Below are 23,486 nucleotides of genomic sequence, written 5' to 3' on the forward strand. Positions count from 1 at the left end.
CCTCAAACTCTTCTTTGCTGCATGCAAATCATGTCCAGAGTATTTTCTCTTAAGAGAATTATCTGAATCTCTTTACACCATTTTTTAAAATTCTGACCACTTAAATGTAATTTTTCAAAATTATTTGGCAAAGTTACAAAATTATTGCCATTAAACTGCATGGGGAGTTGTTCAAATGGCTGAAAAGAGCCTGTTGTGAATGGCATTGGGATCCCTAAGCCTGGGATCGATTGCTTAGGTCTGGCTCCTTTTTGTAGTCCTTCTGTAGTTTGAAGCAACTGGGCACGTGCAGGAAATGGAGCATGCTCCAAAGCCTTTTCTTGTTGGAGCTCCAATCTCCCTCTCTGAGCTCTGAAGTCAGGTCTGGCTGGAGCTTCAGTATAGGCCCGAACATCATCTGGGTGGCGGGGAAACCTTGGAGGAGTGGGAAGAAGGCCTGGAGATCTTTCTGGAGACTGGAGGCCCATCAGATGAGGTCCATGGGCTGGGTAGGCCTGGAAATGTCTCTGGATCTCCTCTTCTCCATCAGAGGAGGAGGATTGCAGCTCCGGATCATCCCAGCAGGGCCGGAAATGTGCGGAGGCCTCACCCTGGGCCTCCCTGGAGCATTCAGTGAATGGTGAGCGCCTCTGCAGTGGGGGGTGGGAGGCTGCAGGTCCATCTGGGTTCCTCCGGGGGTGGGAGGTTGGATTTGGGGCCCTCCTTGTGTGGGCAGCTGGGTCTGGGACCTCGGGGGGGGCAGTGGGTGGTTGCTCCATAAGTTGCAGGGCAGCGACCAGGGCCTCTATGGCCTCTTTGATGTTTGCCATGGCAGGCGGGGCCTGGCAAGGGGCTTGTGGGTTCGGAGTGGTCCTCTGGGCCGCTGGAATGCTGAACTGACTGGCTGGCGTTGTAGGCCTGGGCTGTGGAGCTGGGGAGGGCCTGGCTCGTGGTGCTGGCAAAGTGCCCAGGGGAGCAGCCATCTTGGAGGAAGTTGCCTCCGGAAGTGGCCTGGCGGCCATTTTGTTTGGTGGGAAACTGGGTGGGGGGGCAGTCTCTCTGGCGGCAGGCGCCATCTTGGAGAGATCAGGCAGGGGAGTCCTTACCGGGATGGCAGGCATCTCTGGTGCTGCCTCCTCAGGCCTCTCTCTGGCTGCTGCCCTTGTCTTCAGGAGGCAGGCGAGCGCTGCTCTGCACTCCTCTTCTGACATCTCAGCCACTTGCCTGTCCAGGCTTTCATCTGGTCCTTCTGCCCCCTCTTCGTCAGTGCTGAAGAAGCCTTCTCCAACATTTCCTGGCTCAGCCCCTGGGATCTCTTGCTGCATCTGGGTGGCCTCAGGCTGCCAGGGTGTAGCTGGATGGAAACCCCCTTCAATGTTTTCCATCGTTGATTCAGACTGGGGCTGCTGTGAAGTTCTCCTCCGTTGAAGGCCTCTGGTCACAACAGGGGAGCTTCTCTCACAGGTTATTTTGGAGGGCATCTCGCCTTTTCAACAGCTCCTGGAGTGGAGTTCTGCTACCATTCCCTCTGCTACCATTCTGTGGAAATTGGGATCGTAGAAACACCCAGGAGCATAGAAGAGTCCAAAGGCAGATGCATGAATAAATGTGATAAATGTATTTATTCATATAACAAAACATATTAAGTATATACAAAGGCTGTCTTAATATCCATTAGGATAGGGGGCACACAGCGTGTGTGACTACCCTTATCAAAGATCATGTCTCATGGAGAACAAATGTAAAAGAGAGCTTGGTGGAAAAGGTTAGAGGGGGTTTTATACTCAGTGTAAGCCCCTCCTCTCCACATAGGGGTGGGGGCACTTTCTGCCTCCACTAGTGTTCTGTATGATATATGTGCCAATGGCTTGCAAATACTTGACAGGAACCCCCCCCCTCGTGGCCCAACCAGGTCTCCGTAATACCTGCCAGGTCTGCACCCCTCTCCAAAATAAGATCACAAATGAGGGGGGCTTTGTTAACAACCGACCTGGCATTACATAACATCAACCGCGGACCCAGGGCCTGAGGCTCTGTGCAACCCAGGACCCGAGTCGCGCATTGGGGGCCGGAGTGCGCAATCGCTCGTAGACAGCGTATGCGCACCCCCGGAACATGATATGGTCCCCTGTGCCCGTCATATCTGCCCCTCCCACTCACTATTTCAATTGCACTGCGCTTCCCGACACCCCGCTGTCCCTCAGACAAATTTTCTTCCGCGATCCCTCTGCTGCGCCCAAACGACCGATCATCCCAAAACGACCAAAGTCAAATGCATATAAAAAGGTTGTATAATGCATTGGTAGAAATAGATTCAGAAACGGAGCTAGTTAAGGACTGTATGATAAAATGGGCACAAAATATTGAAGAACCAATAATGATGGAAATGTGGGAAAAAATATGGGTTAGAAATGTAAAGTTTACGCAAGCCCAAAATTTAAGAGAGAACTTTTATAAAATGTTTTATAGATGGCATCTAGATCCTAAAAAGCTAGCCTGTATGTATCCAAGTTTGCAACCTAAGTGTTGGAGATGCGAATGTGATGATGCCACGTATTATCATATATGGTGGACATGTAAAAAAATTAAGGCATTTTGGATAAAAATATGGTGGAGGATTCAAAATATTCTCAAGAAGAAGATAAAATTTACTCCACAGTTCTTTTTGTTGGGTATAATTACAGATTGTACGGTTATAGAAACCAAATTGATTTTAAATTTAATAACATCAGCCAGACTTTTGGTGGCGCAGTATTGGAAGAAGGAAGACTTACCTACTATTGAAGAATGGACATTAAAAGTAGTGAATTTAGCAGAGATGGCCAAAATTTCAGCGTATTTGAAGGACCATTCAAATGAAAGATATATATTGGAATGGAGAAGATGGATTGACTATATTCAAAACAAATATCGGACTAAAAAGTTTCAAATAGCTTATGAATGAAAAAAAGAAAAGAAAAACAGAATTAGTTTTTCTTTTTGAATTATGTTTTGTTAGTTGAAAGGGGAGTTAAAGAGCAAGAGGGAGTTTGGAGTCTATAGAAAGTTAGCATATTTTAGTTTATATGTCAGCATTTCACGCTGCACTTACTCCAATGCTGACATTAGAAGAAGAAGCGGAGGCATTTGGAAAGAGACATTTGACCCTTCACCTACTTATTTTCACTGGAGAGAATATCACCTAGGAGATGGGATGGGAGGGGGGAAATTCCTTTGAAGGGAGCAGTAGATTAGGGGCAGAGTGATGGGGAAGATGGCCAATAAGTATAGAGGAGTGGGGAAAGGAAAAGGAGGGTTTGCCTGAGGAAGCCAGACTTGGCTGCAATGAGTCGGGGATAGAATGTGCGTGCTTAATAAATTAGAGTTTTATTTCAAAGACTTTGTTTGAAATGCAATTTATTCAAGACGACTTCGAAATTTGACATTATGTTTGTTAAATGCTATACCCTGTATTTGCTCTGGGAAGTCCGGGGTGGGGGCTGGGGGGAGGGGGGTTGGGGGGAGAGGGGGGACGAGGGATGGGGGGTGGGTGGAGGAGGGATGGGGGCGGAGGAGGGATGGGAAAAAATGTTGTAATATTTGATAAAACTTTTTAATAAAAAAAAAAGGAAGGTAGAACAAGAGCCAAAGAGCAGCCCCTGTGCAGGGGTTCTTATAGGGGCCCCTGGTCCCTCCCTTACCAAAGTGTGAGGGGGCCAGAGGGCCATTAACTCTCCCCAATGGGGCTGCAGGGGCCGGAGCCCCTTGACCCACCAGTGGGATCAAAGGTGCCTCTTTGCTCCCATCTGGTGGCCTTTTAAGAAACTGCCATGACTGGCAAAAAACACCTAACAATTCCCCTTCTTGCTAGCCAATGACAGGTGCCAGTGAGTATGTGTGAGAGGGCGAGCAGGTGTCCTGCCACCTCTCCTGTTCTTCGATGGGCAGCTCCTGGATGTCAGAGAAAGTCTTTGGGGTGACCACGACGCTGTTGACGGACGCGACGTGCCCAATGTCGATTCTCTTTGGTGGGACCCCTTGTTGGAACGCTTTGATCTCCTGACCTCTTGCCACTCACCACCCTTTTCTTCTGCAGGTTCCTTGCCGACTGGCTGTTCACGACTGGGATGTGGAGGCCCTCGGTCCCAGGCGTTGGGCATCATGGGCCTCTGAAGCGTCGCTGGAGGCGAAGAGTCGGGTGAAGATGGCGTGTCTTTCCCCTAAGGACTGGACGGCTCATCCTCCTCATCTGGACCAGGTAGGCTGACCTCTTCGTCCTGTTCCTCGCTCTCGTCGGTGGCAGGGTCTGTGGTTATCTTGGACGGTGTCGTGGTTGGTGCGGCCTTACTGTGCCAATTGATGTATGGGCCCAGATCATTTGAGTGGATCTGGGTCCAATTGGAGTCCTCTTTGAAGGAGGCAGATTGGGAGGTCACAGTCCTGCCCCCTTCTCCCAGGAACCAGTAGGCTTTGGAGCCAGGGGCATAGCCCAAGAACCTCAGTCTCTGGGAGACTGATCTCCCCTTCTTCTGCTGCTTGGGGATGTGCACCCAAGCGTAGGAGCCAAATACACGTAAGTGTCCCAAACTTGGCTTCCTACCGTGGACCAGAAAGTATGGGGTCTGGTTCACACCGCTGCTCCAGGTGCGGTTCAGGGTGTAGTTGGCGTAGTGTACCGCCTCCGCCCAGTACGATTCCGCAACCCCAGCATCCGCAATCAGGCTGCGCACCATGGTCTGCAGAATGCCGTTGCGTTTTTCTGACACACCGTTCTGTGCAGGTGTAAAAGGCGCTGTTCGAAAATGGTGTATGCCCTTATGCCTTACCCAGTCTTGGAATTTTCGGGAAATGAACTCGGCCCCACGGTTGCTCTGCAGCTGTGCGATCTTGGTCTTGTACTGAGTTTCCACGTAGTTGTACAGTGATTTTATGGCATCAAAGGCTTCAGACTTTTCTGTGAGGGTATACACATGGCCGTACCTCGAAAAGTCGTTGACAGCAGTGAGGAAATACTGCCTTTTCCCTAGGGACGGTGTAAATGGCCCAACCAAATCAACATGTATTAATTGATATGGGTATTGGGTTTTACGTAGTGACACCTTAGGTATTGGGGCTGCCTTCCTCTTTGCCCTCTTACAGATGGCGCAGTCCAGAAACACCTCACAATTCTGGAGGTGAATCCCCTCAGCAAATTCCCCCATCTTTTTGACCACTGGGAAGCTCGCATGGCCTAACCTCCTATGTAAGAGGTGGGCACATTTGGTATGAAGTGGCTTCCCCACTGACACCCCCTTGGCTCTGGTTGTCTTGGGCGATGCTGGCACCTTAGGCCCTTTTTTTGGGCTTATCTGACTTAGGTACCTGCTGAGGCTCGGGTTTCTTGCTCGCATTGGCCTTGAAAGGCCGTGGGGCTGGATGAGGCGGTATGGGCACAACTGCTTCGGCCTTGCGCCCCTTTGACAGCCTGGGGGCTGGCTGTGGGGCCTCTCTCTCTCTCTCTCTCTCTGTTTGCAGGTCCCTTCTGGGGTGGCACCTCGTGGGCTGTCCTCTGTAGCTGGGTACTCGGGGGAGAAATATGGCAAACCATTTATAATGGTAACACTACCAATGACCCTTTTGTCTCAAGTGACATGACCTCCCCCTTTGCGAAACAATACCTCCACCCTGCCATCATCACATAACTTGGTAATACTCAGTAGGTTATTGGCAACAGAGGGAGCATGCAACACGCCTTCAACATTGCCCAGCCCTGGTACAGAGACAGTGCCCTCCCCAACAACCAAAGCATTGTTACCATTAGCAACCTTGACGGAGAAGTTAATTCTCCTTAACCTCTTAAAGCTTTGCTTCATGTTAGCAATGTGAGATGAAGCCCCAGAGTCCAGTAACCAGAGGCCAGTAGGGCCATCAGCCCTTGTGGCGGGGGTGAGGTAAGTAGAACACATGAAATTGCCCTTAGCACCACCTTTGCCCCCGCCAGGCCCCCTTCTCTGCCCCCTGCCCCTTCCTTGATTGGAACCACGCTTAGGTCCTTGCTGGTAATGGGGGCAGTCCTTCTTCAGATGCTCCTCAGAGCCACAGATGAAACACTTGGGTAGAGCATTAACCTGCTCTGAACTCTGGTGCCTTCTGTTGATGCGATGAGTTGTGGCCCTGGTGTACTCTCCCACATCTTTATGCCTCCTGTCTCCTGTTATTTGGGAGAACAAATAACAAATAACTTTACACCTCCTGTCTCTTGTTATTTGTTATTATCTCCTCCTGTTATTTGGGAGAACAGACATAGCTGGGGTAGAAAATGCTGATCCCACTTGCTGTCCGAGGTACCTCTGCTTGGCTTCCATTGAGGTAAATGGTAGAGGGATCCCTCTGCTGGTGGATGTAGGTATTCTTCTCTGATTGTTTTTCTCTTTTTCAGCTGGAGTGAACTGGGCATGCTCGAACTGCTGAGCATGCTCAAAGTTCATTCCAGCCCAGGAGCCGATGGGAGCGGACCTCTCTCACCAACCTCTCTCGGTGATTCAGGGCCAGGCCTGAGCCCAGGCCTGTGGAGCTCTGAAGATTCCTGTGGAAGCCCCCCTGGTACTGGAACACTTACCGGGGGGCGAAGGCTGCAGGATGGGCCCAGAAAAGCCTGAAAATGTCGAGGATTGCCTGGAGGGGCCCACCGCTGGTCCTGAAGACTCTGGAGGAGGCAGCCATCTTGGGAAGTGGGAGGCTCAGCTGGAGGCCCCCTGAAGTCATCGAAGTGAGTCCTCCGTCCAGATGGGGGGCCCTAGGGTGGCCGGCGCCATGTTGGGGAGCCTCCTGGGCGCTGGGGAAGGACTTACCCGGTGTCCTGAGGCCCCCTGCGCTGGTGTCCCACGTGGCTGGGCTCCTGGCGTCCCTCGGGTTGCTAGGAGCGATTGTAGCAGCTCTCTGCATTCCTCGCCAGTGAGCTGGTCTATGCTGAGGGTGGCCTGGTCCCTGGCCTCCTCCCCGGTGTCCTGGCAGTCCTGGGTGGACTGCTGGTCTTCCATGCCTTCCTCTGTGGCTTGCAGCTGCAAGGAAGCATGTGAAGGGGTCCCTTGCGTTCCACTGGGTCCTCTGGGGGCATAGAGATCATCTGTACCCTCCTCTGGATCGAAGCTCGCATCAGGGACTGGATGCAGGGCTGCCAACCTTGCTTGGAGACTCCTGGTCATGACCGGGGAAGTCCTGCCATCCATCTCTTGGGGGTTCTTGCTGGAACCTCCTGGCATCTTGCTTCTGCTGGCTTGGAAGCGTTGCCTCAAACCATCCTCGGCTACCACTTTGTGAGGGATCTCACGAAGAATGATGGTTCGTTGAGGGCACTTCCAAGAAAAGGTCAGCACGCAAGGATGCAATCAAATTAAGTCTTTATTTAGAAGTAAAAGTAGAGTAAAATAAGGTCCCAGGCATGGAGGCATCCATGCCTGGATTGAGCCCATGGATCAGTCCCATAGGAGACTAGAACAAGAGCAGGCAAAAGGGAAAGGGTAAAAAGGGCAAAAAAGGGGAGAGCAGCCCCTGTGCAGGGGTTCTTATAGGGGCCCCTGGCCCCTCCCTTACAAGGTGTGTGAGGGGGCCAGAGGGCCATTAATTTTCCCCAATGGGGCTGCAGGGGCCGGAGCCCCTTGACCCACCAGTGGGATCAAAGGTGCCTCTTTGCTCCCATCTGGTGGCCTTTGAGGAAACTGCCATGGCTGGCACAAAACACCTAACATAAACCTCCGGCCCCAAGGAACCTGCCTGCTCCTCTTGGCCATCCGAGGGGTCCCTCTCTATCCCCCTGTCCCTGAAGGAGAGGTAAGGTGTGAAAGAATGAAGGAAGGAAGGCGAGGAAAGGGAAGGAATGAAAGAATGAGGGAGGGAGGATGGAAGAAAGGAAAGAAAAAGAGGTAAGGCATGAAAGAATGAAGGAGAGGTAAGGTATGAAAGAAGGAAGGAAGGAAGGAAGGAAGGAGGGAGGGAGAGGTAAGTCATGACAGAAGGCAGGAGAGGTAAGACATGAAAGAAGGAAGGAAGGAAGGAAGGAAGGAAGGAAGGAAGGAAGGAAGGAAGGAGAAGTAAGGCATGAAAGAATGAAGGAGAGGTAAGGCATGAAAGAATGAGGGAGAGGTAAGGTGTGAAAGAGGGAAGGAAGGAGAGTTAAGGCATGAAGGAATGAGGGAGGGAGCATGGATGGAAGGAAGGAAGGATGGAAGGAAGGAAGGAAGGAAGGAAGGAAGGAAGGAAGGAATGAGAGCTAAGGCATGAAAGAATGAAGGAGAGGTATGGCAGGAAAGAATGAGGGATGGAGGATGGAAGGAAGGAAGGAAGGAAAGAAAAAGCGGTATGGCATGAAAGAAAGATTTGTATAATTGGCGACTTTAATGGAATTGTAAATCCAGCTAAGACTATAAGAGTAACAAAGACAAAAAGAAAAAGAGAGATAAGCTACCAAAAACCTTTTTTGAATTGATGGATGAATTAAATCTAGTGGATATATGGCGGACCCTACATCCGAATAAGAAACAATATACTTTTTATTCAAATCCCCAAAAATCTTGGTCAAGGATTGACATGATGTGGGTCAGTAGGAGCCTGGGGATGGAAATTGACTCAGCAGAAATAACACCGAATATATGGGCGGACCATAATCCCTTAGAGATAATATGGGCAAATTTACAGAGGAAGAAGCAAAAGAGATGGAGGTTAAATACCAATTTTTTTTTTAATTGAAAAAGTTTTACAAATACAAATTTTTTCCCCCTTTCCCCCCCTTTCCCTCCCTAACCCTCCCTTACCCTACCCTCCCCCCATGGCTTCCCCAGAATGAAATCCAATTATACATTTCTTCCTGACATTCTAGTATACTATCCCCTGTAAACTATACATTTCTAAACAACATTCATCTAAAAATTATCTAATACTTCTTAGTTTAGTATTTATTCTACACATAATCTATCCCTATCCTCCACTCCCTTACATAAATCTCTTGTGTCCAGTCTTTTATATATGCTGATAACTTCACCATTTCTACAAGACTAGCCAGCTTCAGAGTCCATTCTTCAATAACATCCCTTTTCCAGTATAAGCTAGTCTATCACCATATACCCTATCAGTTTTGTTTCATCCACTTTCCCGCAGGTCCGCCATATATAATTATTTATAAAATCTGAACAATCACATCAAATCCTTCTTCCAACAGAGTATTTAGTGTCTTTAGTTGCCATCTGCCCACATCGTTAAAAAATACTTTTATGTATAAAAGCCCCCCGAGTGACTTTATATTTATATTCCATATAATATCTTCGCAAAGTCTTCCATCTAGATTATTAATTCCATCAATCGTGTTAGGGTAACAACCAGATCAACTGCAAATGCCCTTGTTCCGTAGTCCTCTTGCCTCATAATTATTCCCTTCAACATACACATAATCCATCTTTCTTAAGATCTATGATAGAAAGTTCCAATTCACTCAATTACAGGCCTTTTCCATGTTTAAACACCAGCACTGCAGGGATCTGTTTATTCTTCTCAAGATAGTCCAATAAGCCTATAATTTGCCTCACATTATCTTTCATATATCTGCCTTCTATAAATCCTACATAAACATAAGTCGGTTCTTAGATAACTGGCATTGATATGTTGGATAATAGATTTACAAAAATTTTATAATCCATATTCAAAAGAAATATTGGTCTAAAACTTTCTAGTTTTGTAGAACCTGCTTTTTTTCTTGCCTTGTGGTGGCTTGAAGCTCTGCTGTTGTTGCTTTTCTGGAATTTGTTTATATGCTGTTCGAGTTGTAAGCTGATCTTTAACTGTGCAGGACATTAGATCAAGATCCACAGCCGCTTCTCTTGTATTTTTAAATGATCCAGCTAAAACCTTTAAAGGATAATCCAAGCGCGAGTCATCCAAAGAGCCCCCTGTATTTCCTTGTATTTCCATTGGCTCCACCTCCATCTGCTTCCACTGGATTTTAGTCTTTTGTTCAATTTGCTTTTCTTTATCTCCCTCCTGTATTCCTGACGCTGACAATATACGTGGAGATGTTGGGCCAATTTTAAATACATTGCGATAAAATTATTCCGCTTTTTCAACAGTATTTAATCGATATCTTTCTCCTTGATACGTCAATCTTATGCCAACTGGGACATCCCATCTGTATGGAATTTGTTGTTTCTTTAGTTCAATCACCAAAAATCCAAAATCTTTTCTGTCTTTTAACATCTTAGGCGGCAACTCTTTGTAAATCCCAATCTGCCTTCCATCCACTTGTAGGGTAGAAACAAAAGACTTTTGCAAGATGTCATTTCTTATTCTTTTATCTGTAAAATATATCACTACATCTCTGGGCAATTGCCTTTGTCTTGCTACCCAAGAATTCACTCTGTAAATCTTATCAATTTTGGACAAAACCTCTTCAGGGCTAACCTTTAACATCACCGCCAAAGCATCAGCACAGATCATTCTCAAATCTCTGTTATTTTCCTTTATCCCCCTCAGTCTTACAGCAAATTCCATAAATTTAAATTGCATCATTGTAATTTCATTTTCAATCCTTTGCATTTTATTATCCACATTATAAATCTTATAATCAGCTTCCTTCATTTTAGACTCTACTTCTAATTTGGTTTCTTCGATTCTTTTATCAATCTGAAGAATTATTTCTGAGAAGCCAGTCAGAACTGTCAAAAAATCTCGCTTCATCTTATCATACCTTTCTTGCACCAGTTTCTTAGTTTCCTGTTGAAATTTCTCAAACTTCTGGTCCATAAGCACAATAATAAATTCCTTCAAGTCTTTAAAATCAGTGCTTCAAAACTGCTCTTGTAACTTATGAGTAGGGGAACCTCCCCATACAGCTTTGTTTTCTGGCATTAAAGCCATTCTGCCACGCAGACAAACTCTTTTTTAAGGAGGAAATCTTCTCTCCCTTCTCACCAGCACAAAATCCTCTCAGAATTAATCAAGTCTCTAAGGGAGATAGAACATAAAGACAGTTTGGAAAAAAAAAACTTTTTCCTTCTCCTCTAACCAGCGCTGTTATTTTAGATACTTTATAGCATACTGAAACAATCAGGCAAGTCCACTTTCGCTTTCAGCTTTTTTTTTTTTCCTTTCAAGCAGCTAAACTGGACACCATTTTAAACCTTCATTCTTTCTTCAATCTTAAATCCAATCACAGGGGTAATATATATACTTGCAGTTTTAGATTCCAAATCCGGATTTCACTCTGTTTATTTTAATCCTTTAAATTTCACTAATTACGTTGGTCGCGCCATCTGGCTCTGCAATAAGCAGAGTTCCCCCGTCGTCCGGAGCCTCGGCGAGCTGAATAGGGAGCCTCATCCTGCTTCCTCCCCAGAGGCAAAAAAGACACTCTGGGGACTTCGCAGGGGCTCTACCTGCTCTCGCCGGCTCTCCTCACGCTTCTTCAAAGAAGCGGAGTTTTTTCGAGCCGCCTCTCAGCTGTGAAGGCGGCTCTTTATGGGCGGCGGGGCTGGCGGTCATAAAAGACCGTCTGGCGGCGACAGCGACCAGAACCGGAAACCGTTAAATACCAAATTTTTGAGGGATAAGGAATACATCAAAAAAAAAATCAAGGGAGAGCTAAAACTATTTTTCGAAGAAAATGGAAATCAAGATACACCCCGAACAACCGTATGAGACACAATGAAGGCATATCTAAGAGGGCTGGTAATATCTCACAGTATATATAAAAATAAAGAAAGAAGGAAGAAACAGAAAGAACTTGTAGAGAGACTGGGAGAAGCAGAAAGGATTCTACAGCAAAATCCAGGAGATGAGGTGGCAAAAGAAAACTGGATGCTAACTAGACACAAACTGAATATTCTGGATCAAGAAGAATTGGCTTATAAGATAAAACGCTCCAAACAATATTATTTCAAAAGTGCAAACAAACAGGGCAGATGGCTATCATACAAATTAAAAAAGGAGAATGAAAAAAGGATTATCCACCTACTAGAAGACAAGAGCGGGAACATACGAAAGAAAGAGGAAGATAAACTCGAAATAGCACGGGATTATTACGCAACATTGTACAAGGAGGAGGAAATCCCGAAGGAGAAAATTGAACAATATCTGACAGAGGAAAAACTCCCACTGATAGGAGGGGAGGAAAAAGAAATGCTGAACAGGGAAGTCACAACAGAAGAATTAAAGATAGCAATATCCAAACTCAAAAATAATAAATCACCAGGCCCAGACGGTTTCCCAGGAGAATTGTACAAAAATTTGGATTTGGAGGAAATATTATTACCAAAATTACAAGAAATATGCAATGAGGCTTTAATGAGATCCAGAATTCCGGACTCGTGGAGGGAGGCATATATCACCCTTTTGCCGAAAGAAGGTACTGATGTAAAATCAATAAAAAACAATAGGCCAATTTCCCTCTTAAATGTGGACTACAAATTTTTTATGAGTGTAATAGCGAAAAGATTAAAAAAATTTTTAAACAATTTAATACACACAGACCAAAATGGATTTCTTCCCGGAAGACATATAAGGAACAATTTAAGAATAGTGACCAATGCCCTAGAATACTATGAAACTGTTGTGGCTCCGTCCTCTGAGCCTATCTTATCGGAGGAAGAAGGCTCCAAACATGAAGGAGAGGAGACGGCCAGGCCTCCCTCTCCAGGACCCTACTCTCTGAGAGTAAGAGGTTTGAGAGAGCACAATCGAGAGAATTTGAGAGAGATCTTTGCAGAGGCTTTTGCAAAGATAACTGGAGAGCAACAAGCAGATCTTTCATTGCAAATTGACAAAATATATCGCGTTAATTCCTGGTTTGCCAGACAGAAACAATTGCCAAGAGATATTGTGATTTATTTTACAACGAGGAGGATCCGAAATGAAATTTTACAAGCCTTCTATAAAAATAAACTCCAACTGGCAGGACAAGAGGTTTTAGTACTGAAAGAAATCCCTCCAAAAATGTTGAGAAGCAGAAAAGAGTTTGCTTTTTTGGTGGATGAACTTAGAAATCGACAGATCCAGTTTAGATGGGATGTTCCAGCTGGACTAGTGGTGAATTACTTGGGAGAAAGGTATCGTCTTAACACAATTTGGAAGGCAAAAGATTTTTATACTAATGTATTAAAGGCTGGATGCCCATCACCTCCACAAATGAGGAGAAGAAAAGAAGAGCTGGCAATACAGGGACAGAAGGAAGGTAAACAGCCACAAGGTGAAGGAGAGATTTCGCTTATTGAAGAAGATTTATTGCAACTTTTTGGTACTGCTCAACCTTTGGAATTAGCAGAAAAAAGAGAAGAACCAAAAGATCAAAGACAGACCCGAGCTGCAGCCAAATGAAGAGAACAAGACTTAAAGATACAGCAAACCCAAATGAAAGTTCAAGAAACTACAAAAACAGAAGCAGTGGGAGGAGCAAGGCTGAAGAGAAAGGTGCAGGAGGATTTCCAGCTGGCACTCCAGAAGCTTCAAGGTGCCAAGAATGGCAATTAAATTTTTGACCTGGAATGTTAATGGCTTAAATTCATCACAAAAGAGGAAGAAAATATTTCACTATTTGAAACAGTTTAAAAATGATGTAATTTGTCTACAAGAAACACATATTAGAGTGACAGATCAAAAATATTTGATAAATTCAAGATTGGGAACACATTTTGTTGCATCTGCTCCAGAGAAGAAAAATGGTATAGTTATATACCTAAAGACAGATTTAACAGCCAAACTAATTGAGGCAGATGTTCAAGGAAGATACATCACAATTGAACTTTTAATAGAAGGGAAGAAAACACTCTTAATTGGAGTATATGCACCCAACCAACAGCAAGAACAATTTTATAAGCTTTTGCACACCAAAATAATACAATGGGATTACAAATCGTGTATATTAATGGGTGATTGGAATGGAGTATTGGATACTCAAAAGGACAAAAAAGGATTATTTCAAAATACCCAAAATCGTGCTAGACTGCCTAAATCTTTTTTTGATATGATGGATGATATGGAGCTGAGAGATATCTGGCAAGAACGAAATGTTGAAGAAAAGGACTTTACTTTTTTTTCTGATAGACATCAATCTTTTTCCAGGATTGATTTTATATTAATCACTAATGATTTTTTTTCTAGGGTGAATAAGATGAAGATATGTTCAAGAACTTTAACTGACCATAGCCCGGTCTGGATGGAATTGGAGAGCTAGAAGGTCTTGGAGGATAAATGAAAATTTGTTTAGATATGAGGAAAATGTGAAAGAATGTAAAAAACAAATGAAGGAATTTTTTGTTATGAATATGCACAAGTTTACACCTATGGAAATGGTTTGGGATGCAAGTAAAGCATATATGAGAGGAATTTTAATACATTTGAATAATAAATATAGACGTAGACAAGAAAAGAAACGGAGGGATTTAGAAGAGGAAATAAAAAAGAAAGAGCAGGCACTTATATTGAATCCAACAGATAAGAAAATAAAGGAAACAATAAATTTGTTGCGAGGGCAGTTTAATATGCTGATGGCAGACCAAGTGGCAACTAATTTACAATATGCTAAACATAATACTTTCTGTAATGCGAATAAACCAGGTAGATGGTTAGCTTATTTGTTAAGGAAAAAACAAAAGCTACGTACTATAGAAAAAATAGAATACAAAGGTAAAGGGGTATATCAACAAAATATGATTAAAAAAGCTTTTTTAGAATCTTATACAAAGTTATATGCTAGTGATACAATTCAAGGTAAAGACATAGATAGATATTTACAGGAGGAGAATATTCCTGTAGTTACACCAGAGCAAAGGGAAGGATTGAACCAACCAATAACTTCGGAGGAAATTATTTTAGCAATTAAACAGTTAAAAGGGGGTAAAGCTCCAGGTACAGATGGACTGACAGCTGTTTATTATAAAAATTTGCAGTTAGAAATGGTGGAACCGCTTAAGGAACTATTTAGCAAAATTCAAGCTGGAGGAGATGTACCCCCATCCTGGAGAACAGCTTTTATTTCATTGATCCCAAAGGAGGATCAAGATCATAGTCAACCCAAAAATTATAGGCCAATATCGCTTTTAAATACTGATTATAAGATTTTTGCTAAAATATTAGCAAATAGGCTAATGATAATTATGCAACAAATGATTCATAATGATCAATCTGGATTTATAAGTGGGAGACAAATTAAATGTAATGTAAGACAAATTGTAAATTTATTGGAATATTTGGAAAGAAACAACCAAGTCCTTGCAGCGCTTATTTTTTTGGATGCAGAGAAGGCATTTGATCGATTGAATTGGCAATTTTTATTGAAAATAAATATAAAGAGCCTGTAGTACAGTGGACTAAAGCACTGTTATTAACAACTGCTGCTTGCAATTACTGCAAGTTCAAATCTCACCAGGCTCAAGGTTGACTCAGCCTTCCATCCTTTCAAAGGTAGGTGAAATGAGGACCCAGATTGTGGGGGCAATAAGCTGACTTTGTATAAATATACAAAAGTATGAAGGCTATTGCTTAACGCATTGTAAACTGCCCTGAGTCTCCGGAGAAGGGCGGCATATAAATCAAATTAAAAAAAAATAATAATAGAAAAGATGCAGTTTGGAGAGTATTTTACACAATCTATTAGGGCAATATACCAGAGACAAACAGCACAAATAATAATTAATGGTGGTTTAACAGAAACTTTTAAAATTGAAAAAGGAACAAGACAGGGATGTCCTTTGTCACCATTATTGTTTATTTTAACTCTGGAACTTTTATTGAATAAAATACGAGGGTCAAATAAAATAAAGGGAATTAAAATTAGACATCATGATTATAGACTAAGAGCATTTGCAGATGACTTGGTTGTTACTTTAACTCAACCAGTACAATCAGTTATAGGTTTAATGGACATAATTAGCCAATATGGACAAGTGTCTGGATTCAAAATAAACAAACAAAAAACAAAGATAATAACTAAAAATATGACGGTAAAGCAAAAAGAAGAACTAGAAAGATTAACGGGATTTGAAATAGTAAAAAAGGTTAAATATTTAGGGGTATATATTACAGCTTCAAATGTGAAATTATATAAAAATAATTATGAATTGTTATGGCAAAAAATACAGAAAGAGATGGAGAATTGGGGAAAATTACAATTATCTTTGTTGGGAAGAATAGCAGCAATAAAAATGAATGTTTTACCCAGGTTTTTATTTTTGTTCCAAATGATACCAATACTCAAGAAAGATGTAAATTTGAGGGAATGGCAGAAGGGTATTAATAATTATGTTTGGGCAGGGAGAAGACCGAGAATAAAGTTAAAAATAATGCAAGATATACGTGAAAGAGGAGGTCTTAAAATGCCTAATTTAAGATTATACTATGAAGCAGCTGTCCTATCAATAATCAGTGACTGGATTAATTCAACAGAAGAAAGAATATTGAATATTGAAGGATATGATTTGTTATATGGTTGGCATGCTTATTTATTATATGATAAGAAGGTGGATAAGACCTTTAAAAGCCATATGCTAAGGAATGCCTTGTTACGAGTTTGGAAAAAGTATCAATATAAGTTAAATTATAAGATACCTATATGGGCAATACCCAGACATGCGATAGAGAATATAAGTGTAGAACAAAAGCAAGAGGTGATTACCTATAAAGAGCTTCTTAAAATGGAAGGGGGTATATTGCAGTTAAAGTCCTTAAATGTATTAAAAGAAGAAAGGATAATTCAAACTTGGTTTCAGTATGGACAGCTGCAAGCTAGATGGAAAGAAGATCAGAGAATCGGTATCATGTGGAACGAGGAAAATTTGGTAAAACAAATTAGAGATCAAAACCAAATGCATATAAAAAGATTATATAATATATTGATAGAAATAGATTCAGAAACGGAATTAGTTAAGGATTGTATGATAAAATGGGCACAAAATATTCAGGAACCAATAATGTTGAAAACTTGGGAAAAAATATGGGTTAGAAATGTGAAATTTACGCAAGCGCAAAATTTAAGAGAAAATTTTTATAAAATGTTTTACAGATGGCATTTAGACCCTAAAAAGCTAGCCTGTATGTATCCAAATTTGCAACCTAAGTGTTGGAGATGTGATTGTGATGATGCCACTTATTATCATATATGGTGGACTTGTAAAAAAGTTAAAGCATTTTGGATAAAAATATGGTGGATTATCCAAAATATTCTTAAAAAGAAGATAAGGTTTACTCCACAGTTGTTTTTGTTGGGCATAATTACAGATTGTACGGTTATAGAGTAAATTGATTTTGAATTTAATAACTGCAGCTAGACTTTTGGTGACGCAATATTGGAAGAAGGAAGATTTGCCTACTATTGAAGAATGGACATTAAAAGTAGCGAATTTAGCAGAAATGGCAAAAATTTCAGCATATTTGAAAGACTATTCACAAGAAAGATATATATCGGAATGGAGAAGATGGATTGATAATATTCAAAAAAAATATCGGACTAAAAAGAAAGCTTACTAAGAAGAATCAGGAACAATAATGAAATAAAAGGATTAAAAATTAGGAAACAGACTTATAATATACAGGCATTCGCCGACGACGTCGCCTTAATTGTGGAGGAACCATTAAAGACGGGGAAAATTTTTGGAGAAACATTGGATAGATATGGAGAGGTTTCTGGATTTAAACTGAACAAAACAAAAACTAAAATGTTAACTAAAAATTTGTCAGAGGACCAATAGAAAATATTAGAAGAAACTCTGGGCTTGCAAACAGTAAAAAAAATAAAATACCTAGGCATTTGGATAACGGCAAGATGCTCGGCCCTAAAAGAAGATAATTACAAGCCTTTAATTAATAAAGTCAAACAAGACTTGGAAAGGTGGGGGAAATTACAACTATCACTCTTAGGCAGGATAGCCTCAATAAAGATGAGCGTCCTGCCTAAACTATTATATTTGTTCCAAACCATCCCAGTCTATCTAGATAAAAAATTATTCTTAGAATTGAATAGTATCACCAGGAAATTCATTTGGGGAGGGAAAAAACCGAGGATTGCCTTACAAACATTACAGGATAAAAGGAATAGGGGCGGCTTTGGACTCCCAGCATGGGAAGTGTATCACAAAGCAGTAAACTTGGTATGGTTAAGGGAATGAGCCACTTTAGATAATAAAAGAATCCTGACACTAGAAGGACATGATCTGCAGAGAGGCTGGCACGCCCATCTATGGGATAAAAGCCAAATAACAAGGACATATTTCCACAGGCATAAAACAAGAGATGCACTAATGCAGACCTGGAAAGAAATTAGACAAGTGCACTACACGAAGGTCCCGAAATGGATATCCACAATGGAGGCTATGATATACCCAAATATGTTAGGGATGGAAAAAATGTTTAGATATGAAGACATTCTTGATAGTGGCGGGAATCTTAAAACCAACGAAGCCTTGAAGGAGCAAGGTATTCATATTGATTGGTGGCCTTATTTACTAATTAAGTCGAGATACCAGAAAGATAAGAAGGAATTTGGCATAGAACTAGGAACCAACAGATTAGATAAGATTTGGATGGGTACAGAAAACAAATTACTAGCCAAATTATACATGTATCTGCTCGAATACCAAAGGGAAGAGGAGGTAGTCAAAAAACAGATGATTGCATGGGAAAAAAACATTGGACGTAGTATAAATTTAGACGATTGGGAAACAATTTGGAACTACAATCTTAAATTGACAAAAGCAGTAACATATAAAGAGAATCAGTATAAGATGATATATAGATGGCATTTAGCCCCCACTAGAATAGCGAAAATTTATCCAAATGCGAACCCAAAGTGTTGGAAATGTGGCCATCATCAAGGCTCCTTCTATCACATGTGGTGGTCATGCCCCGAAGCGACGAAATACTGGAAAAAGATATGAAGATGGACCCAAGAAATAATAGAAGAAACAGTTGATTTGGAACCAGAAACTTTTCTCCTAGGAATACCAAAAAGGACCTATCGGAAGGAAAAGAAATATCTAATCACACACATTATCACAGCTGCTAGAATAATGTACGCAAAGTACTGGAAAGAGAAAGGACAGCCACCGGAGGAGCATATAATTGGAAAAATATTAGAGTGTGCAGAGATGTGTAAATTAACTCATGAAATAAATGAAAGAGAACTCAGAATTTTATACGGTGTGGGAAATGTGGTATAAGTGGTTGGAAGGTAAACACAAAAAGTAAAAGGAGAGATTGTGAATATTAAATCAATTAAGTAACCTAAGAGACACCATGTATATAAATTTGTGTAAATGTAAAAACCGCAGCCTGAACGAAAACTGTTGAATTGTATAATCATGCAACTTAATAAAAAATTTTTTTAAAAAAAGAAAGAATGAGGGAGGGAGGATGGAAGGAAGGAAGGAAGGAGAGGTAAGGCATGAACGAATGAGGGAGGGAGGAAGGAAGGAAGGAAGGAAGGGAGGGAGGGAGGAGGGAAAAAAGGAAAGAAAAAGAGGTAAGGCATGAAAGAAGGAGGAGAGGTAAGGTATGAAAGAAGGAAGGAAGGAAGGAAGGGAGGGAGGGAGGGAGGATGGAAGGAAGGAAGGAAGGAAGGAGAGGTAAGGCATGAAAGAATGAGGGTGGGAGGATGGAAGGACGGAGAGGTAAAGCATGAATAAATGGAGGAGGGACAGAGGAAGGAGGAAGAGTTAAGGCATGAAAGAATGAGGGAGGGAGGATGGAAGAAAGGAAAGAAAAAGAGGAAAGGTATGAAAGAATGAAGGAAGGATGGAAGGAAGGAGAGGAAGGAGAGGAAAGGAAAGTCATGAAAGAATGAAGGTGAGGTAAGGCATGAAAAAGGGAAGGAAGGAAGGAGAGGAAGGAGAAGTAAGGCATGAAAGAATGAAGGAGAGGTATGGCATGAAAGAATGAGGGACGGAGGATCAAAGGAAGGAAGGAAGGAAGGAAGGAAGGAAGGAAGGAAGGAAGGAAGGAAGAAGAGGTAAGGCATGTCAGAAGGATGGAGAGGTAAGGCATGAAAGAATGAAGGAAGGCGAGGAAAAGCATGAAAGAATGAAGTAGAGGTAACACATGAAAGAATGAAGGAGAGGAAAGGCATGAAAGAATGAAGGAGGGGTAAGGTATGAAAGAATGAAGGAGAGGTAAGGTATGAAAGAAGGAAGGAAGGAAGGAGAGGAAAGGCATGAAAGAATGAGGGAGGGAGCATGGATGGAAAGAAGGAAGGAAGGAAGGAAGGAAGGAAGGAAGGAAGAAAGGAAGGAAGGAAGGAAGGAAGGAAGGAAGGAAGGAAGGAAGGAGAGCTAAGGCATGAAAAAATGAAGGAGAGGTATGGCATGAAAGAATGAGGGATGGAGGATGGAAGGAAGGAAGGAAGGAAGGAAAGAAAAAGAGGATTGGCATGAAAGAATGGAGGAGACGTAAGGTGTGAAAGAATGAATGAAGGAAGGAAGGAAGGAGAGGAAAGGAAAGGAAAGGCATGAAAGAATGAAGGCGAGGTAAGTCATGAAAGAGGGAAGGAAGGAGAATTAAGGCATGAAAGAATGAGGAAGGGAGCATGGATGGAAGGAAGGAAGGAAGGAAGGAGAGCTAAGGCATGAAGGAATGAAGGAGAGGTATGGCATGAAAGAATGAGGGATGGACGATCGAAGGAAGGAAGGAAGAAGAGGTAAGGCATGACAGAAGGCATGAGAGGTAAGACATGAAAGAAGGAAGGAAGGAAGGAAGGAAGGAAGGAAGGAAGGAAGGAAGGAAGGAAGGAGAGGAAAGGCATGAAAGAATGACGGAGGGAGGATGGAAGGACGGAGGAGTAAAGCATGAATGAATGGAGGAGGAACAGAGGAAGGAACGAGACGTAAGGCTTGAAAGAGGGAAGGAAGGAAGGAAGGAAGGAAGGAAGGAGAGGAAAGGCATGAATGAATGAGGGTGGGAGGATGGAAGGACAGAGAGGTAAAGCATGAATGAATGGAGGAGGGACAGAGGAAGGAAGGAGAGGTAAAGCATGAAAGAATGAAGGAACGAATAAAGGAGAAGCAAGGTATGAAAGAATGAGGGAGGGAGAGAGGAAGGAAGGAGAGGTTAAGGCAGGAATGAATGAAGGAGATGTAAGGCTTGAAAGAAGGAAGGAAGGAAGGAAGGAAGGAAGGAAGGAAGGCATGAAAGAATGAAGGAGAGGTAAGGTATGAAAGAAGGAAAGAACGAATGAAGGAGAGGCAAGGTATGAAAGAATGAGGGACGGAAAGAGGAAAGAAGGAGAGGTAAGGCATGAATGAATGAAGGAGACGTAAGGCTTGAAAGAAGGAAGGAAGGAAGGAAGGAAGGAAGGAAGGAAGGAAGGAAAGAAGGAAAGAAGGAAAGAAAAAGAGGTATGGCATGAAAGAATGAAGGAGAGGTAAGGTGTGAAAGAATGAAGGAAGGAAGTAGAGGAAAGTAAAGGAAAGGAATGAAAGAATGAAGGCGAGGTAAGGCATGAAAGAATGAGGGAGGGAGGATGGAAGAAAGGAAAGAAAAAGGAAAGGCATGAAAGAATGAAGGAGGGGTAAGGCATGAAAGAATGAAGGAAGGAGAGGAAAGGCATGAAAGAATGAGGGAGGGAGGATGGAAGGAAGGAAGGAAGGAAAAAAAAGAGGTATGGCATGAAAGAATGAAGGCGAGGGAAGGCATGAAAGAGGGAAGGAAGGAGAGGGAAGGCATGAAAGAATGAGGGAGGGAGGATGGAAGGAAGGAAGGAAGGAAGGAAAGAAAAAGAGGTATGGCATGAAAGAATGAAGGAGGCGTAAGGTATGAAAGAATAGAAGGAAGGAAGGCATGAAAGAGGGAAGGAAGGAGAGGTAAGGCATGAAAGAATGAAGGAGAGGTAAGGGATGAAAGAAGGAAGGAGAGGTAAGGTATGAAAGGAAGAAAGGAAGGAAGGAAGGAAGGGAGCGAGGGAGGGAGGATGGAAGAAAGGAAAGAAAAAGAGGTAAGGCATGAAAGAAGGAAGGAGAGGAAAGGCATGAAAGAATGAAGGAGAGGTAAGGCATGAAAGAGGGAAGGAAGGAGAGGTAAGGCATGAAAGAATGAGGGAGGGAGGGAGGATGGAAGGAAGGAAGGAAAGAAAAAGGTATGGCATGAAAGAATGAGGGAGGGAGGATGGAAGGAAGGAAGGATGGAAAGAAAGAGAGGTATGGCATGAAAGAATGAAGGAGAGGTAAGGTGAGAAAGAACGAAGGAAGGAAGGAGAGGAAAGGAAAGGCATGAAAGAATGAAGGAGGGGTAAGGCATGAAAGAATGAAGGAAGGAGAGGAAAGGCATGAAAGAATGAGGGAGGGAGGATGGAAGGAAGGAAGGAAGGAAAAAAAAGAGGTATGGCATGAAAGAATGAAGGCGAGGGAAGGCATGAAAGAGGGAAGGAAGGAGAGGGAAGGCATGAAAGAATGAGGGAGGGAGGATGGAAGGAAGGAAGGAAGGAAGGAAAGAAAAAGAGGTATGGCATGAAAGAATGAAGGAGGCGTAAGGTATGAAAGAATAGAAGGAAGGAAGGCATGAAAGAGGGAAGGAAGGAGAGGTAAGGCATGAAAGAATGAAGGAGAGGTAAGGGATGAAAGAAGGAAGGAGAGGTAAGGTATGAAAGGAAGAAAGGAAGGAAGGAAGGAAGGGAGCGAGGGAGGGAGGATGGAAGAAAGGAAAGAAAAAGAGGTAAGGCATGAAAGAAGGAAGGAGAGGAAAGGCATGAAAGAATGAAGGCGAGGTAAGGCATGAAAGAGGGAAGGAAGGAGAGGTAAGGCATGAAAGAATGAGGGAGGGAGGGAGGATGGAAGGAAGGAAGGAAAGAAAAAGGTATGGCATGAAAGAATGAGGGAGGGAGGATGGAAGGAAGGAAGGATGGAAAGAAAGAGAGGTATGGCATGAAAGAATGAAGGAGAGGTAAGGTGAGAAAGAACGAAGGAAGGAAGGAGAGGAAAGGAAAGGCATGAAAGAATGAAGGGGAGGTAAGGCATGAAAGAGGGAAGGAAGTGTCGCATATAAATGCCTAACTCCAATACCACCCCCCCCACTCGGCACAGTAAGGGTTAACACCCACACCCTCACCTTTCCCACAACTCCTCCTTACCTTTAACCATGCCTCCCTGGTACTTAAGCAACATACACGAGGTACTGGGCAGTTCTACAACTTCATCTGCAAGAGAGCAGAGTTGACTCAATAAATATGATTGTAACATACCATTGATTCTGAGTATTTCTTGAGCTAGATCATCGTATCTTAACAGGAAGGAGTGGTAAGGCATGAAAGAATGAGGGAGGGAGGATGGAAGAAAGGAAAGAAAAAGAGGAAAGGCATGAAAGAATGAAGGATGGAAGGAAGGAAGGAGAGGAAGGAGAGGAAAGGAAAGGCATGAAAGAATGAAGGCGAGGTAAGGCATGAAAGAGGGAAGGATGGAGAGGTAAGGCATGAATTAATGAAATAGACGTAAGGCTTGAAAGAAGAAAGGATGGAAGGAAGGAAGGAAGGAGAGGTAAGGCATGAAAGAATGAAGGAGAGGAAAGGCATGAAAGAATGAGGGAGGGAGGATGGA

Source organism: Pituophis catenifer, unplaced genomic scaffold, assembly GCF_029215685.1.
Source record: "Pituophis catenifer annectens isolate HBS135680 unplaced genomic scaffold, rPitCat1.0.hap2 SCAF_5, whole genome shotgun sequence".
Taxonomy (NCBI): domain Eukaryota; kingdom Metazoa; phylum Chordata; class Lepidosauria; order Squamata; family Colubridae; genus Pituophis; species Pituophis catenifer.